A 7,318-nucleotide genomic window follows, 5' to 3' on the forward strand; every position below is an offset into this window, starting at 1 on the left:
CTGTCCCGGTGACTGTTACCATGAACATGAGCTTGGTGGAGATTGTGAGGGTAAAGGTTTTCAACCTGTTGTTTGGTTCGCTATGAGTTGTAGTCGACTCCACGGCATCTAAAAAACAAGGAACTTAGAGACACAATTCCCTGTGTTCTTGGTGTGATACAGGACTAGAAAATGACCTTATTGCTTACACTTCTAAATTTTTTATTGTCTTTCTGGTAATTTTGTGACATATCCACTAAAGCAATTCAGAATAGGGTAAGAGACAGGATGGCACAGTACAGCGCTTGTCAACGCCACATACACCGATGTCATGCATTTTCTATGTGTGACTTGCCTAGTTTTCCATGAAAAAGAAGTTCAATAACCTCTCTAATAGTCAACAACAGTTTCTAACAATTCCCTTCTCTTTTCCCTATTAAAAAAAGAAGTGGTTAGGAATTTTATCTCTATATGAATTTTCATGTAGAAATGAAAAATATTTTATTTATTTTATTAGAAAGAAATGTCCTCTTGTTTCCACATACCCTTTCAGCTACTAAAGAGAATATACTGTGTTTCCATTTACAGTTAGAAGGGTCCTCCTACTCATATTTCATTTCTTTCTTTCATCTCTTCACTTTTATTTAACCTTTTTCAATCTGCCTGTACCCCTAATACTCCACTTACATTTTAATTGCATTACTTGGGATTTCTATATATAGTTGGAAATTGTTATTTCTCATCTTGCTGAAGTTTTCAGCAGCAATTGGCAGAGCTGATTGTTTCCTCCTTCTGAAAAAATATGTCTTCATTTGGATTCCTGGACACCACATTCTGAACTTGTTTTAGTTTTTTCTTCTCTAATTTTGTTAGCTTTTACCTCTCAGGTCCATCTACTGATGATAATTCCCCAAATCTTCTCTCACTCACTTGATGCAATGTGGTTACATCCTCACTCAGATCTCAGCCACGACCTGGCCCCAAAACTTTACCCATGATATCCAACTTTTTACCTGATTTACCGTTGGATATCTTACATTGTTGTTAGGTGACATCAAATCCACTATGATTCATAACAACCCTGTGAACCTTGCCTGTGCCATCCTCACAAAATGCTCCAGCCCTTTGTTACAGTCACTGCATCGATACATCTTGTCAAACGTCTTCCTTTCTTATCTCTGACCATCCACATTCCCTAATATAATTTTTTCCCCCCAAGGACTGGGCCCTCCTGACAACATGCCTAAGTTTCATTTTCTTCACCGCTAAAGAGCATCCTGGTTTCACATCTTTCAGTACATACTCATTTGTTTCCTTGACAGTCCATGGGATATTCAATGCTCTTCTCCAACACTACAATTTAAAGGCCTCAATTCTTCTTTTGTCATCTTTATTCAATGCCCAACATTCAGGTGCATAGGAAATAATTGGAAAGACAATGGCTTGGATCAGGTGCATCTTATTATTTAAACTGACGTCCTTGATCTTTAGAACTCTGGAGAGGTCTTTGACAGAAGATTTTCCCAAAGTAACATGCTCTTTTGATTTCTTAACTGCTGTTAGCAAGAGAATGGATTGTGAATCCAAGTAAAATGTATTTGTTGACAATGTCAATCTTTTCTCCATCTATTTTGATGTTTCCCGTTGGTCCAAGGGTTTCTTGATGTTGATCCAGTCCATGTCTTCCTGGTTTTGTTGCTATGTGCCGTTGCGTTGCCTGTGACCCATAGCTAAACCCATGTACAACAGCTGTAAACCCTGCCCTGTCCTGAACCTGTCTCACTGATTCTGACACACCAATCCCTATGTCCCCAGTTATTGCATTAATCCATTTCATCCAGGGTTTCCCCTCTCTTTTGCTATCCCTCCATCCTTCTGAGCATGAAGTCCTTCTCCAAAGACTGGTCACTCCTGGCCATGTGCCCAAAGTTTTATGAGATGGGGCTTCTAAATGCTAGTCTCCAAGGAGAACTTGGTTTCATTCTCTCCCAGACAAACCTATTTGTTTTCTTGGCAGTCCATTCATTGTATGTTCAAGACTCTTTCTTGCACCACAGCTCAAAGGCATTGATTCTTCTTTTATCATCCCTAGTCATTGTCCAGCTTTCAGATGTATAGCAAGTAATTGCAAAGACCATGGACTGTATCAGACACATCTTAGTTTCCAGACCAACATCGTTGTTCTTCAATACTTTGGCGAGGTCTCTGACAGCAGATTTTCCCAATGCAATTAATCTTTTAATTTCCTGCTGCTGGTACCAAGAGTGTTGATTGTAGAGCCAAGCAAACTGAAGCTGTCTACAATCTCAATCTCTTCACCATCTGTCATGATGCTGCCAATCAGCCCAGTGGTGAGAATCTTTGTTTCCTTTGTTTCAATCCATATTGAAGGCTGCAGTACTTGACCTTCTTCAGCAAGTGGTTCAGGTCCTTCCCAGTTTCAGCAAGCAGGGTCACATCCATTATTGACAGTGCCATCAAGGCTCTCTGAGGTGGTGGTAGAGTTTTTATTCTGTGCCCAAGAATGAAGGAATCCTGGTGGAGTAGTGCATAAGATATGCATTTGCTAACCAAAAGGTGAGCCCTTCTTTGGAAGAAAGATGCAGTCTCCTTTCATAAAAACTTTGGATCTCGGAGACCTGATGGAGGCTTGCTATGACTCAAAACCAACTTAATCTGGTGCATATCCAAGAGTGAGGTTTGCCTCTGATTAATTTTGATGTAGGCCATGACTTGGTTCATCTCAAGACCACCTCTGTCAGTTTTTCAGCTTTCTCAGCTGAGCTTCAGTCATCCCTTGACTTGTTCCTCATGGACAGGGATATATTTCTTTTTCTAATCTCATTAAGGCCTAGTACCTTAGAGGAAGAACCCTTTACTTCCCCTTTGAGAAGTAAATGACAAACTGTCCTGTTAATCAAAAGCAGGTATTAGGGTGGTACATCTTCTGGAGTTCTGCTGATATCAGAAGAAAGGAACTTTAGTGTAAAATTTTCCTTTTCTATCCTAGGATTTATATTTCTCTAAGAAAGGTCTGTGTGCCTTCCTCCAATGTAAATACCATAATGTTTATAAACTCATATACTTTAAGTTAGTGAACTTTTGAATGGTCCAGCTAATATGTTAATGTACTTTTGAATAGTCTACACCCTCACCATGATGGATTAATACAATGACGTTAACAGTGGGTTACAGTATGTTGGAGATCATAAGATGTCACAGGATAAGGCAGGGTTCAGATCTGTTCATAGGGTTACTATGAGTCATAATCAATTGATGGCATCTAACAACAACAGTCTAAGTGAAACATTGATCCTGAAACAGTGCCCTTCCCCCTTTCTTCTTGTGATCTATCCTTTAGTTTCCATTCCTTCCAGCCAATCCCTTCCTGCTACCTGAGCTTTATCACCTAGCAATTGTTGCCCTTTTGATCTTAAGTGGTTGATTCTTCTAAAGAGTCAGTATCTCAGTAGTGTTGTTAACTTGAGAAGCCTGTCTATTTTCTGGCTAAAATTAGAAACTCTGGGGGGAATTTCAGGCTTGACATGTAACTAGGGGTGGATCTATTTTTGAAGTAATTTTCTCATGTCTCCAATGTTAAAAAGGGAAAGTTTTCAATATTTTTGAGTGAGAGTTTACAAATCATATGGGTTTTACATTCACATATATCTTGATTTATAACATTGTAATTACAGTTTCATTGGATAATGTATACTATTTTATAACATTACCATTGTTTAATGCAGCTAATTACTGTTAGAAAAGAGGAGAGAGAGATAGAAGAAGATGACACTGGTCCCAAGAATCTAACAGGTCTTTATTAAATAGAACTGAAAGGGACCCTAAGTAACTGAACGCAAAGCAGGTCAGATTATCACACAACTTTCTGTGAACATGGCGTGAAAGCCCCACCCCTCTCAAAACTGAAGTCAAAGCAAAGGCATTAAAGGCCAAAAAGGCAGTCCTGAAGGGCATCCACAGCCACACACACACACCAAAAAAAGAGAGATCCTCACATCACCCACCTTCTGATGACTTAAGACGATGAGACTCTGAAGGCACCCCAGATAACCCCAGAAGAGCACCCCCAGGAGTTTCGCCTGACTATGGATAAGATAAAAGATGACACACTTGTGTTCACTGTGATTGCCAAGACCAACAAACACCAAATCACAAAAGCTGTAAAAAAGCTCTATGACATTGATGTGGCCAAGGTCAACACCATGATTAGGCCTGATGGAGAGAAGGCCTACTTTGACTCGCTCCTGACTATGATGCTTCCCATGCTGCCAACAAAATTGGGATCATCTAAACTGAGTCCAGAGTGATAATTCTAAATACAATTTTCACTCCCCCCCCCCAACACACGCGCACATGCACCCACACACAGAATGGCATGCAGGCAGACAAAAGCAGTTTCCTTTTATAGGGACTGTTAAGGTGATTTAAAGAGGATGGTCGTTTGCTCAGGAATTTGGGGGCAGGAGTCCTGTCAGTATGCGATTGGGCCCGGGCCCAGGGCCTTATTAGGATCTGGTCATCCAGTCTCCTAGTCAGAATGTGGTCTACCCTTTTCAAGACATAGGCCTCCTCAAAGACTGGTCAGGACTGGGGAACTGCGACATTCTTCCACTGGTTACAATATCTAATCAACTTCTTGTATATTTCTCTTGTGTATTTCTTGCGTATTCTCTTGTGTATTTCTCTTCACCCAAGTGATCTATTTTTTTTTTTACTTTTTTTATTGAGCGAAGGTTTAGAACTCATATTTTTTCATACAATCATTCATATGTTCTTTTTTTATAACATTACTGTTGATTAATATGGTTTAGTTCAATATCTAATCAATCCCTTATTTTGTATTGTCTTTCCCTTTACTCAACTTAGAAATTTATTAATATTTACTCCCCTTTCTTTCTTTTCCTACCCCTACCAAAACTCCAAGATTGCTTCTGTGTGTAAATCTTTGTTTTTTAATAGTAGTGGTTTAAGAAAGATTTTTCCATTTAAAATGTTTCCTAATCATGGCTTTTTCTGTCGCATGCCCAGTGAACACCAATAGGACTATGTAGATAAGGGTTTGAAGTGGGGTTAGGAATGGCACCTTGGAGAGAGGAAACAAACAAATGCCAACAACAAAAACCCACAAATCCACAGATTTGGCTATTTGGGGAAGATGATGAAATAACTACCTATTTTTGTTAGAATTAAAGTGCATGTCTATTCAATTTTACAACTCCTTGACAGTGTATTGAAAATTCGAAAGTGTCAAAACAACTATGAGATATCATCTCACCCCAGTAAGAATAGAAAAATTTAACAGAGTAGCAAACATCAAATGCTGGCGAGGTTATGGAGAAACTAGAACCCTGTTCACTGTTGGTGGGAGTGTAAAATGGTGCAACCACTATGGAAGGCGGTATGGCGCTTTCTCAAAAAGTTGCAAATAGAGATACCATTTGATCCAGCAATTCCACTACTGGGAATATACTCCAAAAAACCATTACTGCCACCCAAACAGATATATGGACATGCATGTTTATTGCGGCTTTGTTCACAAAAGCAAGAGTTGGAAACACTGCAAGTGCCTATCAACAAACAAATGGATAGAGAAGCTCTGGTACATTCACACCATAGAATACTAGGCTGCACTGAAAAACAAGGAACTCATGAAATAGTATACAAAATGGGTGACCCTGAAGGACATGATGCTGAGTGAAATATCTCAGTCACAAAAGGGCAAATATTGCATAGGGCCACTGTTGTAAAATGGGGTTAACACTGGGGTTGAGGGGAGACTGAGAAAGAGGTGATAAATAATGTATACTGCATTGAAACAGATGAGGGAGGGAACTATTTAAAAAGGATATATGATTACGTATTATTGTCATAACAGGAGTCCAGAATGAAGGCTGTACAGTGGAGTGGATTTTGGGAAAGGGATAGTAGTATAACGATGAAAGAAATTTTCTTTTGCTTTTCAAAGAGAAGAGCGAATTGGGAGGTGGGGGGTGGGCAGGGAGAAAACTGCAACAGTGAATGAATGGAAACCCCAAGTCTCTGTAAGCTTTCATTAAAATTAATTAAAAAGTAAAAATAGCACAACAGCCACTTACTGCCGTGACTCGGATTCGAACCGAGGTTGCTGCGGCCACAACACAGAGTACTAACCACTATACAATCACGGCACACCGACAGTGATGACTGCGAGGATGCTCATTCCTATTGTCAGTAACATCTTCTTTTTGGTCGTTTAAACAGCAAGCACAAGATCTTTCTCTCCTTGCTTATCTTAGGTTCGAATACATAGTTAAAGCTTTTTTTTTTCCCCATTAAAAAAGTTTACTTCTAATTAAAAACCTCACACCAAACCCAAGGCCGTCAAGCTGATTCTGACTTGCCAAAGGGAACGAAAATGATGTTTTAACCGATAAGGAATTGTCTGAAGCTGTTGAACCCTCGGGGGCATACCTGCAACTCCCACTGCAACCCTACAAACAGTTCTCGGTCAACCACGGGAAGAGGGCGCTGCTTCTAGGCCGACCTGGACTTTTTCTAAGACCAAACCTGGCCGGCGTGCTTGGCGTGGAAGCCGGCTGTTAGACTGGCGCCGCCGGCTTTTCAACAGGCGCCGGAAGTGCGTCTGGAGTCCCGTGCGTCTCGGACTCGGTCCTAACCGGCTGTTCTGCGAGCAGCCAGCAGGGTGCAGCAGGATTTGGTCCGCCTGCTCCAAGCTCCGAGAAAACGCTTGGCATCTTGGGCCGCTAAGACCTCATTGAAACTTTCTCTCTGCACATGGTTCTAATCTAGTAGCTGCTCCCCGGATGGATGGGCAGTTTGCTCCCCTGTAGTTTCCTGCTTCTGGAAACCAGCTATGGATCGGTTCCGACTCGACAACTGCACACAGGTTGCAAGAAGGAATCTGAGAAGGTGCTTCTCATTGGTCCCAGAGTTATGCGAACCGACCGACCCTTTCTCCTACCTGCCCCTACTGCCTGCTAGCTGTTTTGGGAACGCGATTCCCCTCTCGGGATAAAATTCTCTATCCTTTTCCTTTTCCCACCTGGTTAAACATGTGATTTGTGCTTTCAGCTTCGACTCCTCTGGGAAAACTAAGCTTTACCTAACTTCTCTCCGCGTCGCCTCCTCCCCATTTTAGGTCAAAATTGCATTGTCTGTGTTTTTTATTCTTTCTTTCAGAGCTCCTTGAAAAGAAAGTAAACCCCAGAGTGAGAACGGCTGCGGGGTTGGTGAGACTGCGAACAGAATCTTTCTTCCATGGAGCCTCTGGTGGATTCAAACTGCTACTGAGGCTCTACTCAGTAAGGCTCCTAATTAA

At 41.1% G+C, this 7,318-nt stretch overlaps 1 non-coding gene across 1 annotated transcript; it reads right to left on the minus strand.

The window, feature by feature from the left end:
• Positions 1 to 6,095: 6,095 nt before the first annotated feature.
• Positions 6,096 to 6,167, minus strand: TRNAH-GUG. Its single transcript has one exon. It is a non-coding gene; the product is annotated as a tRNA-His (tRNA).
• Between the last annotated feature and the right edge of the window lie 1,151 nt (positions 6,168 to 7,318).

Source organism: Elephantulus edwardii, unplaced genomic scaffold, assembly GCF_000299155.1.
Source record: "Elephantulus edwardii isolate Elephantulus edwardi_28Jun2011 unplaced genomic scaffold, EleEdw1.0 scaffold00599, whole genome shotgun sequence".
Taxonomy (NCBI): domain Eukaryota; kingdom Metazoa; phylum Chordata; class Mammalia; order Macroscelidea; family Macroscelididae; genus Elephantulus; species Elephantulus edwardii.